The sequence below is a fragment of the Theobroma cacao genome, chromosome 2 (genome assembly GCF_000208745.1).
Source record: "Theobroma cacao cultivar B97-61/B2 chromosome 2, Criollo_cocoa_genome_V2, whole genome shotgun sequence".
Classification (NCBI taxonomy): Eukaryota; Viridiplantae; Streptophyta; class Magnoliopsida; order Malvales; family Malvaceae; genus Theobroma; species Theobroma cacao.
The window spans coordinates 30248031-30260131 of record NC_030851.1 but is presented as its reverse complement, the minus strand read 5'-3'; the positions used below and the strand labels follow the sequence as shown (position 1 = coordinate 30260131).

The 12101-nt window shown below is 35.9% G+C and overlaps 1 long non-coding RNA gene across 2 annotated transcripts; it reads right to left on the bottom strand.

Annotated features, from left to right (window-relative positions):
* Window positions 8893-10717, bottom strand: LOC108660735. Of its 2 annotated transcripts, XR_001926405.1 has the most exons (3): window positions 10676-10717; window positions 9945-10027; window positions 8893-9072 (listed from the first exon to the last, which is right to left on the bottom strand). It is a non-coding gene; the product is annotated as an uncharacterized LOC108660735 (long non-coding RNA). The 2 variants fall into 2 exon arrangements; XR_001926404.1 differs by lacking the exon at window positions 9945-10027.

Genomic DNA, 12101 nt, shown 5'->3' with positions numbered 1-12101 from the left:
CTGGGCGTACGCCCAGCCATCCCCCTTTTTTTTTTAATTTTTTTAATATACTTTTTTATATTTTAGTTTATTTTATTATTTATTATATATATATATGTTTTTTTATAGGTGTCTATAGGGAGGAGATGGGTAGATGGAGAGACAGACTTTACACGGTCTTTGTGGGTAACTTGTGCCCTTCTATCTCGTGGCAAGAGGTCAAAGACTGGTTTGACAGGTTTGGGGTTGTGGTTGATATCTACCTCCTCAAAACAGCGAACAAAGTTGTTGCAAGATGTGCTTTTGTCAGATATAGAAATAAATGGGAGTTATGAAGAGCCATCAACGCAGGGAAATGGGTTAGAATTAAAGGAAGGGCATTAGTGGTGAGGGAGGCTGAAAAGGTAAGGAACGGTGGCAGAGTTATCAAGGAGAGGGCAGGTTTTAGATCTTACAAAGAAGTCCTGGGAGCAGGGGTTGACGGTAGGCACAGTGACGAGCAGACCGCAAAAAGAAAGGAAAACAAGGTAATGAAGAAAGCTAAAGACGGTGTCGGGTCTAAGGAGGGGGAGGAAAGCTATCAACGAACGAAAGAACCAGATCTAAAGATAGGAGATCAAAAGGGTGATGAAGCCGTAACTCATATCAAATCCTAGGCAGATTGTCAAGTCCGAATTGTAGAAGCAGAAAATGAATGGCTGAAAAGGAGCGTAGTGGGTAAACCCAAAGTTGGCCTCAGCCCGAAAATGATCCAAAAGCCACTCCAACTTGATGGTGCGTGGGTCAGGGTCAGAACCATGGGCGGAGGACTGGTTGTGGTTTCTTTTGATGATGATGAGGATATGCAGTGCTTACTTAGCCTAAACAAGGAAATTTTCAGTTTGTGGTTCGAAGACATCAGACCTTATTATGAGTGGCTAGAGGAGAGAAGGTTGCTGGTATGGGTTAAACTAGAAGATATCCCATTTTTTTTATGGTAGAAGGCCTTCTTTGAAGTAATTGATAATAGTTGGGGAAGACTTGTTAAAGTTGACGAGGATACTGAGGAGAAACGTAGATTTACTTGTGTCATGATTCTGGTGGAAGTTTCGTGCAAGTCAAAAATTACACCAATTGTTAGAGTTGAGGCTGAGGGGGCAAAGTACTGGATAAAGGCACAAATCATTGGAGCAACGGGGACCTTTAGTGCTGATATTGGACTGGGTAAGAGTGTGTCAGAGAAGGGGAAAAATAGCTTGCCTAAGCAAGCAGATCCACCGATGGCGGAGACAAGAGGGGCGGTTTCCTGTAGCAACAAAGTCAAAGGGAAAGAAGTCGCAAGTTAGGGAAAAAGTCATAATCGAGAAACGGGTAGACTAACAATTGCGATGGGTCAAACAAAAAAAGTCGAAAATGCGTGCTAAGGGTCAGTTGGAAGTTAGACTAGGCAAGAGGGTTATGTTGTGGAAAAGAATAGCGGTCATGATGATGTTGACAAAGACTTTAATTTGGAAAATAGGAGGGAAAATAGAGACAGACCAAAGGGGAGTGAATAAGCGGATTACAGAGCAAAAATGGGCTATGTAAAATACAGAGACTCAACAAAGCGGAGAGGCAATTATTGATAAGGAAAGCCAGATCCAAAGAGGGCCAGGCTAACTCAAAGCCCATATTTAAAGATGGTGAGGATTACAATGGAGAAGTAGTGGTTAAAGTCCTACCATTTATAATATCAGGCCATGAAGTCTAATAGTGGGTCAGGGCCAAAATTACTCATCTAAGGGACACAAAGAGGACAAGGGCCTTGTGTTGAACAATAGTGGGAACGAGACAAGATTGAAAGTGAACGTGATAGAAAATGAAAGTAAGGGCTGTAATGCTAAGGAACATAATAAAGACAGAGAAAGTTGCAATGGGAAAGAAGGGAGAGTAGTGTGCGACGACGATGACCTACGAAGATCAATCGAGAAACAGAGTTCAGGGAAAAAAAATGGAAAAAAAGGCCAGGAATGTTAGAGGAGTTAAGTTTGATGATGCGATGGATGAGATGAAGCAGTTAAGTGAAGTAGGGGATAAGAAAGATAAAGGAAAACGACCCATGTATTACGGAGATGATGTGAGCAATTGTGCCCAGAATATAAGGGTTATGGGAGAATGTTCGTCTGGATTAAGGTATAATTTAAAAGAGATTGCTGAAATGAGTGAGGAAGTCAGAGTGTGTCTGAGCATATCAAGGGGGAACAGTAAGGCCTTAAGCTATACTTCGGGGGAGCAAAGAAAAATTGTCAAAGAAAAAATTAGAGAAATTTTGGGTAACAAGGCAGAGGAAGTAAAAAGTAGAGAAAAGGGTGAAGTTGAAGTTGGAAGTGGTAGTGTGAGCTGGGTTCCTTAAACAATGGAGGAAGCTGAAGCAACCTGGAACTTAAGCAAAGAGTTGGGAGTTTAGTTCAGAGTGACTATATCTGAGGCGATTAAATTTCTCTATGAGATGGAGAGGGGGAAGACGAACGGGGAGTGGTGCAAAGAACCCTAAAGAAAGTAAAACAAAGAAAGTTCACGAACTAAGGTACGAGAGTGTGGGTTTTACTCCTTCAATTATGATTTTATTGATATGGAATATTAGAGGCTTAGGGAGAGCCGAAAAAAAGAGAGCCTTATGAAAACTAATCAGAATAGAAAAACCAAGCATGGTGTTCATCCAAGAGACAAAGATGGAAACAGTTTCAAGAAGCCTTTTCAGCAGACTTTGGATTAGGGAGGAGATTGTAGGGAAAGTAGTAGAGGCTGACGAAAGATCGGGAGGCATTATAAGTCTGTGGCAGAAGAATTCCTTTGAGTTGGAAGAATGTAAAATGGAAAAAAAACTTCTTAATGATGATAGGGAATGTCAAAGGTATCGATGCCCAATGTGGGTTCATCAACATTTTTGCACCAAATGATGAAGGCAAGAGAAGGGACTTGTGGGTTGAACTGAGTGAACAGATGAACAACATGGAGGTCTAGTGGATATTAGGAGGAGATTTCAATACTGTGAGATTTAAGGAGGAAAGGATTGGGACAGGGGATGTAGGACGTTCGGTTGGCCATTTTGATGAGTTCATCAACAACACTGGTTTAGTTAACCTCTCGCTGACAGGAGCTAAATTCACTTAGTGTAATAACTGGCAGGAGGCGACTTTCAGCAGGTTAGATCATTTTCTTGTTAATGCCAACTGCTTGGAACATTTTGATAATATTATTCAAACTTCTCTATCTCGTTCAATTTCTGACTACTGCCCAGTGAAAATGGGTTCAAAGAAATTAAATTGGGTTCCTAAACCATTTAAATGCTTCGACTACTAGCTGGATGAAAGAAGTTTCCAGGACATGGTGGAGGGTTTTTGGGGTCAACCCGATAATGATGCTGAAAAAAGAATAGGGGTCTGACAGAAGCTTAGGAACTTGAAACCTAAAATAAAGGAGTGGCAGAAGCATAATTTTAGAAACATTGATGAACGAATAGACCAACTTGAAAAGGAGTTGAGCAGTCTGAACCAGGGTGTTATGGACAAGCAGATTGAAGAGAATTTTCGAAAGAATATTATAGCAAAGAAAGCAGAACTTTGGAACCTTTATAGGGTCCAAGAAAAGGAATGAAAACAAAAGTCTAGAGTGAAATGGGTTAATGAAGGAGACAAGAATACCAAGTTTTTTCATGGTATGGCATCGACCAGGAGGAGGACAAATTATATTGACAAAGTCAAGGTCAATGGAGGGTTTATTGAAAAGCTAGATGGGGTCAAGACAATAATTGCTGCTCATTTTGAAAAGTTGCTTGAAGGTCAAGGTCAAAGAGGGTGCTTGAAGTTGCTGATTTGAATTATGGGCTGAGACAAATAAGTCAGAGGGCAGCAGAGGAGATGATAAGACTAGTGATCGAAGATGAGGTCTGGGAAACTGTTAATGGTTGTGAGGGGGCAAGGCCCTAGGGGCAGATGGGTATAATTTGAATTTCTTTAAGAAACAATGGAGGGTTATGAAAGGGAAAGTGATGGAGTTTGTCAGCTCCTTCTTCTCAACGGGTAAATTTGATAAGGGTGTTAACAATTCCTTCATCACACTTATCCCAAAGGTTAGGAACCTAGTGGAAATGAAGGATTACAGACATATCAGCCTGGTCGAAAGTCTTTATAAAATCGTGGCAAAAATTCTGGCTAATCAAATCAAATAGGTGATTGAAAATGTTGTGGGAAATAATCAGTTCACTTTTGTCAAAGGGAGGCAGCTGATTGATGCTGTTCTTATAGCCAATGAATTAATCGACCTGATCAGAAAGGAAGGAACTGGTGGGATGATTATGAAAGTTGATTTCGAGAAGGCATATGACTGCATTGACTGGGGCTTCCTCGACTTCATAATGGCAAAGATAGGGTTTCTCGAAAAGTGGCGGAGGTGGATTAATGAGTGTATCTCCATTGCTCGGTTGTTAGTTCTCGTGAATGGATCACCTTTAAAAACATTTTGCATGCAACGGGGCCTCTGACAAGGATGCTTGCTGTCCCCTTTTTTGTTTAACTTAGTGGCTGAAGGTTTCAGTTGTCTGCTAAAAATAGCTGAAGGAAAGGGGCTCTGTAGAGGCATTCAAGTGGGTAGAAACAGGCTTACGGTGTCGCACTTACAGTTTGCAGATGACACCATGATTTTCTACTATCCTAACTTTGAAGAAATGAAGAACATTAAAAGGGTTCTGAAAATCTTCCAATCGATGCCAGGTCTTAAGATTAATTTTGCTAAATGCAGCCTTACGGGGATTGACATGGATCCCAAAATTGTTGAAGAGTGGGCAAATGCGATTGAATGTAGATATAACGATCTCTCGAACACTTACCTAGGACTCCCTATTGGGGCTAATCAGAGATCCAAACAAGTGTGGAGGCCAATCATCCAAAAAGTCCAAAATAGACTTGCTGGTTGGCATTCCAAATTACTGTTAATGGGTGGACGAATTACAATGATGAGGTTAGTGCTTTCCAATTTGCCTATCTTTCAAATGTCTATCTTTCTTATGCCTTCTGGAGTGTGTAATGAAATTGAAAAGATTCAACGGAGATTCCTCTAGGGTAGGAGTGAGAGTAAGAAAAAGATTTATTATATAAGGTAGGACAAGGTGTGTAAACCGAAAAAAAAGGCGAATTGGGGATGGTTGATCTACAGACTAAGAATAGGGCCTTGTTGAGTAAGTGGGTCTGGAGGTATAGAAGGGAGAAAGAGAGTCTGTGGAGAAGGGTGGTGAGTGAAAAGAATGAGGAATATGCCAATGACCTTTTTTCGCAAGTGCTGATTGGCAGAAGAGTGTCTATAGTGTGGAAAAATATTATTAAACCCCTTTCCCCCACTAACTCTTTTCATATGCAGATACAACCTTATTTTGTTTTCGTTCTTGGCAATGGAGAGAACATCAGATTCTGGTCGGATGAGTGGATAGAGGATATCTGCCGTAAAGAACACTTCCCTAGAATCCATGCGTTGGCTAATAATAAATGCAGCACTGTCAAAGAGTTTGGCACATGGGATAATAGGATTTGGGAGTGGAGAGTTAAGCTTAGAAGGCATGTTTTTGGTTGGGAACAGGAGCAATATGAATCCTTCAATGACACTATTAAGGAGTTCTTCCTCTGCAAGAATATGAAGGACGAGCTGGTTTGGAAGAAAACAGCTAGTGGTGAGTTCCCTGTCAAATCCTTCTATCATAATTATGTTGAACCAAGAAAGGAGGCTCAAAGAGAATGGAAATAGGTTTGGGGGGGTTATGTCTCGCACAAAACAGAGACGCTTGTCTGGCAACTCATGCATGGGAAGGTGGCTGTCAAAGGTGAACTAATTAAAAGGGAAATCATAAACGCGGCAGAAACGCTATGTCCCCTATGTAATGACTCCATTGAAACGGTTGACCATCTGTTCGTGGGATGTATAAATGTAAAGAGTTTATGGTACGCTTGGTGTAAAGAGTGGGGATTTGCATGGGTTATGCCAGCTAGATTTAAGGAGCTGATGACTATGTGGAATGCCATATATGTGAAAGCTGGGAGTGATAAGATTTGGAGAATGGCGGTTTTCGCTATAACGTGGACTATTTGGATCGGTAGGAATGAGGTCATTTTCCACAACAAAGTATGGGATAAAGAGCTAATATGGGAGCTTATAAAACTTAAAGTTGCTATGTGGGCTAATGCTAGATGGGTGAGTAACTCAAGATCTATCCTTGATCTCTATAGGTATCCAGCGAAAAGTTACAATCAGTAGAAAGATAGAGGACAAAGACCCCAAACAGTTTGGGAGAAACCAGAGGAGGGGACGGTTAAATTCAATGTTGAAAGAGCTGCGGTTGGATGTCCAGGTGAAGTGGGTATTGGTGGGTTACTAAAGAATGAAAAGAAGGAGATCTTGATTAAATTCTCTAAAGCCATTGGTAGGGGAGACTCAAATCTGGCTGAGTATCTGGGCATCAAGGAAGCTTTTATCCTTTTTTCTAATTCCATTTGGGCTAACAACTATTATCTTGTTATTGAAAGTGACTCAAGGAATGCCATTAAATGGATTAATGATCCCCGAAAAACCCCATGGAGGTTGAGGAAATGGATGCTTCACATTGAAGTTCTCAAGAAAAAAGTGAAGGGATGGAAGGCAAGACACACGTTAAGAGAAAGAAATCGTAAAGCTGATCAACTTGCAAATGAGGGAGTAGGTAGAGAAGTTGATTTACTAGAATTTTTTCACCCAATGTTAGTTTTCTTTCTTTCCTCAGAGGGAATGGTTCCCTGTGTTTATATTTTTTTTTTGGATTCTGCCCAGGGGGACTGCGTCCCTGTGTTCTCCTGTTTCTTGGTTTATGCCCAGCTGTGTGATGATTTGCTCAAGATGAGTTTTTTGTGCTTTTGCTGGTGATGGGGTTATGTTGTGTTGATGACTTTGTTTGGAGTACAATGTCTAGCCAAGGTTGTTGTGCCCCGGGATGATTTTCTCTCTTTCAACTTTTTATGAGATTTTTTGGCTGGGTACTTCCATATGTCTGCTTTGGTTTTGGGGATCTAGATTGTGGGCTTAGTAAAAGAACTGTCTTGAATTTTATAGGTGTTCCTCTTTGGGGAAGACGATTGTTACATGGACTATTATTTCTGTTCTGTTTCTTGTGGTTATTCATGGCCTGAGATCGAAAGGGTGTTTTTGTCCACTTGAGCTAAATTTTTAGTGGAAGTCAAGCTTGCTGTGATTTTAGGATGAGGCTTATCTCATGTTTTTGGACGTTGTCAAGAGCTTATCTTCTTTTTTCTCTTTTTGAACAGGAATATTGGGATTATATACTTGTAGTCTAAGCATATATACCAATGTACTTATTGTTTCGCCTAGCCTCTGGCCTGGCTTTTGTAAAGGGGAAAATTATTCCCAACTTCTTAATGAATTTCTTTCTTACTTTCTAAAAAAAAAGTTATAGGACATTAGAACTTATTTTAATTTTTAAATTTTAAAAGGGAAGAGGTTATTATCTTATTAGATACTTATAATTATATTAGAAGTTTTAAATTTTAAGAAACTTATATTAATTTTTAACCTTAATTTAATTTTTTGATGATGGAATTAAAGATAATTTGTAAATTGTATTGATTGGGATGAAGATTACATGATATTCAAGTCTATAAAACAAGAGTCACTTATATTGAGATGAAGATTACATGCTATTCAAGTCTATCGCCATGTATCAGTTATCATTAGACTTTGTGACATTTCTAACCTAATCTCATCATACCTACTGCACCTACACTTAGATATTTCAAAAATAAAACAGATATGTATGATTATTATACCTAAAACTATATTACATTTTTTTGTCAAATCAGATTTCATAATCCAATTATATGTTACTCTAATTGTTAAAAAAAGTATAATATTTAAAAAAATTCTAAATTAATTCAATTATATGTTACTCTAATTGTTAAAAAAAGTAAAAGACATAATATTTAAAAAATATCTAAATTATTCAAAAAAATCAAATAAGTTTTTATATTTTTATTATGTTAAATCAAGCTTTATACTTTTATTTTAACACTAATAAGCTCTTATACTTTTATTTTGAATTCAATAAACTGTTATAATTAATAATTAACTTAATTAAAATATTATTTATCATTTTATATTATGTAGAGTTGATGTGACATGTTAACATATTATAATTGATAATGATATAATATATTGATATATTATAATTGATAATGATGTGGCATACTAATTTGGTATGACAACATAACAATGTAGTAGTTTTCATCCTCTACATCAATGTCATGTGGATATAAAGTGACAAATGGTATTTTGATTAATGATAATTAGTCAATCATTAATAATAAAGATTTATTTGATTTAAAATAAAAATATAAAAACTTGATTGAACATAACAAAAAAATAAAAATTTGTTTAAAATTTTTTAAATAAGTTAGAGATTTATTTAAAGATGATATCTGTCATGACCAAAAACTCTCATCGAGCCCGTAACAACCGTCGCGATGCTCGATCGACATTCATTACCAGGAATGTCAACCGAAACCCTGCAAGGTTTTAATATCAGCTTATCATTTCGCCTGTGAGTAACTGTTGCCAATTGCCACGATCTAAAAGATTTTAAACTGTTTTCAACTTAAAATAAATAAAATAATAATTTTCGTCTCACAAGGGTATTTTGGTCATTTTTCTCAAAAATTTTGAAACTGGCTAAAATCTAATATACAAGTTCAAAACACATAATTCATAATTAAAATAAGTTTAAAGGTCTAAAATCTTCATTTAAAACGAAATTATGCTTATTTGGATATAATAGAAAAATAAAAGAAATATTAAGTAAAATATTCTAGTTTTTTATAAAACAATATATTTAGAACACTGCGTAAATAATTTTTTCACAGCGTAAAAGCAAAATAAATTCCTATATATAGTAGTACAGATAACTGGAGTATGAAATTGAATTTACAGTAACAAGTGGGACCCCTGAATATTCAAAAGTAAAGAGGACTGTGAACCTACAATTTTAAAAATGCAATTCCAATGGTAGTTCTCGATGCGATCAGCTATCTATAGTGTATTCTGAGCCTGAAATGGGTGAAAAGGAGAGTGGTGAGATTATAAAATCTCAGTGAGTAAATAAATACCATCTAAAATATCTAAAGTCGAGTAAATGGAGACAGATAAATAAATCATCAGACTTTAATTTATCATCTTTCAACTCATTTCAACCAAATAAAATTCAATTCATTTAAATCGAGTAATCAACATGGCTTATGAATTTCTTAAAACTTGGCTCATGCCAAAAATTATTCTCATACTCAATTATCAGGGATACCTTGGCCGAGGGCTATCCCAAACCGAGTCCGCCAAGGCTATTAAAAAGTTATATACTCATAAATCATGTTTTTATTTAGAAAATATAGCTGTTCCTTGGCGTTAGCCGAGTTTCCCTTCACGTGGTGGTTTGGCGTGAAGTGAACTCTAAAAGTTATACCTCGGGAGTTACCCTACTCGCCTCTCCAACCGAGGTAAAATATGTCAAGATTTCGTGCCCCTCTAATAGGCTAGTCCACAGAACCCAGCCCACTGCAGCAAGCAATACCCACCATACAATAAAATTTTGACAGCATGACAGGGTTAATTTAATACTACCCAGCCTGCAAATGTCAAAATAGAACAATTCATACAGTTCACAAAAACCACAATCCAGCCAGTCATGTCAACACATTAACATAAGCCATTTATTCAAATCATAAATTTATAACATATTAGTGGTCTCCAATTACTCTATTTTTCAAAATCATTATTCAATTTCAAGACAATTTATAAAATCATTTCATTTAAACACACTTTGTTTATAAAACATAAAGATTTGCCATTTAAACTCATTTTTCATAAAATCACAAAATCGGATAAAAACCACTTTAGATAATTAAGACGATAGTAAGGTTACTCACTATTTCAGGGGTCGAAATTCTAAAGTACTCCGATTATCGATCATCGGGTACAATTTTCTTGTCCTTATCGAAGGACTCACTACCTTGACACAGTACAAAATCGAGAAACTTATTACATTGGCACTAAATTGAAATTAAACTAATTTAGACTAATGCATGATATGGAATGCAAAATGTTCGATTAATCGCTTAAATGTGATATTCGACCTAAGTCACACTATACTCGATCTAATCGGTTAAAATCTCCAATTTAACTCCAAATCAATTCTTCTCACTTTCTACACTCCAATTATACCTAAATTACCTCAGTGATTGTGAATGAGATTCAATTTATCAGTCCCGAGTCAATAATCACACATGTCTATACGTTGAGCAAAAATTTAGATTTTCACACCAAAATTTCTCATTTAATTTCTAACCTCACCAAATATCAAATATCACCAAAATATCATGAAATATCATCAATTTCAGCCTCAATATTCTTCCTAGAAAATTCGGCCTCTTATGGGTAATGAAAGAAAAGAATTTTTCTTGTTGGCTTTTCTTGCTACACATCACTAATTAACTAAAAACACTAACATAACTTGAAATCAAATCAATCCAACATCATTCTCTCTCCATACCCATTCGGGCAGCCATGAATTCACCATGAAAACATGAAATTTAACCATGGAGAATAAGGAGAAATGCATGGGAAAGGTAGATCACAAGTCAAAATTAAGAAATTTTACCTTTGATTGCTTGATTACTTGAAATCCACCAATTTTCTCTTGAATTTTCCCACCGAGGGTTCTTGTTCTTCTTTTCTTTCTTTGTTCTTCCTTTTGTTTTCCTTTGGCCGGCCATATGAAGAAAATGGGCTGATTTTGTGCTAAATTTAAAGTTAAATAATAAATGGTTATAAACTTGACACATGTCACCTTATTATTGGTCCATGTGTCATTTCTTAACTATTAAGCTAACTCTCTCCACCATATAAATTTCTTCAATTATCCATGATAATATTGGGTAAAATTCATGTGCTGGACAAGTGTTGGGTGTGTAAAATTATAATTTTACCCCTATGCTCCGAAAATATCGGGATTACAATTTTTCACTTCTCAACCTCAAATCATACTCCAATAAGTCAAATATGATCAAAATCTTTCAAAAAAAATTTCATCTTGTCCTCGAGTGGTAAAATTACCATTTTGCCCCTAAATAGTAAAATTTTCAGTTTGACTACAAATTGATCCTCGAACTCCAAATCACTATTCTAAGTCATTCCTGGATTATAAAATTTTCAATTTCACCCTATAATCTTTATTTGATCTAGTTCGAGGCTTAAATAAACTTTGTTGTACCTCTAGGTACAATACCAACTTTTGTAAATTTTTTGGGACTCTCCCTGCATACAAACATGCTATCCATCACATGAATGTCCTGTCAAGTATTTTATACAGTCGGGCTTTACAATATCAAAATAAAATATATATGGTGGCTCTTAAAATTTCCAAAAGCAGGAAAATAAGCTGTCTTCCCAAACGCCTCTGTCACCCTAATTGCATCCTCTAATGCTCCCTGTGTTTAAATCGTCGAGAATAATAATCTCGATGCTGTTAACTATAATGTTGAAGCATTAAGAATTGGAGTAAACAATTATTATGCCTAAAACCATGTTACATTTTGTCATATCCAATTATATGCCATTCTAATGGCCAGAAAAGGCAAAATATAAGTGATGGTTGTCAAGATCTCCAAGAGAAGGAAAATAAGCTATCTTCCCTACCACCTCATCGAACTTTCTTCGTACACTTATCATTAAGTGAAAAAGCTCAAATAATTGAGGATAAAATACTTTCATATTTTTAAATTTTAATCGAAATTTTAAACAAGTTCATTAGTTTTTAAAATAGACGCTCCATTCGAAAAATGTAAACACCGTTAACAAAGATTATGAAAAGATTAAAATGTTATTTTTTTTATTAATTTTAAAAATTATTATTATATTTTTAATAAAAATTAATAAAAATATATAATAATAATAATAAATATATAATAATAATTTTTAAAATTAATAAAATGTAAAATTAGCATTTCTATATTATCATGTCATCAAACTAATATAAATACTAACGATTGATTAACGACTAGATTTATATATTCAGATGATTATTT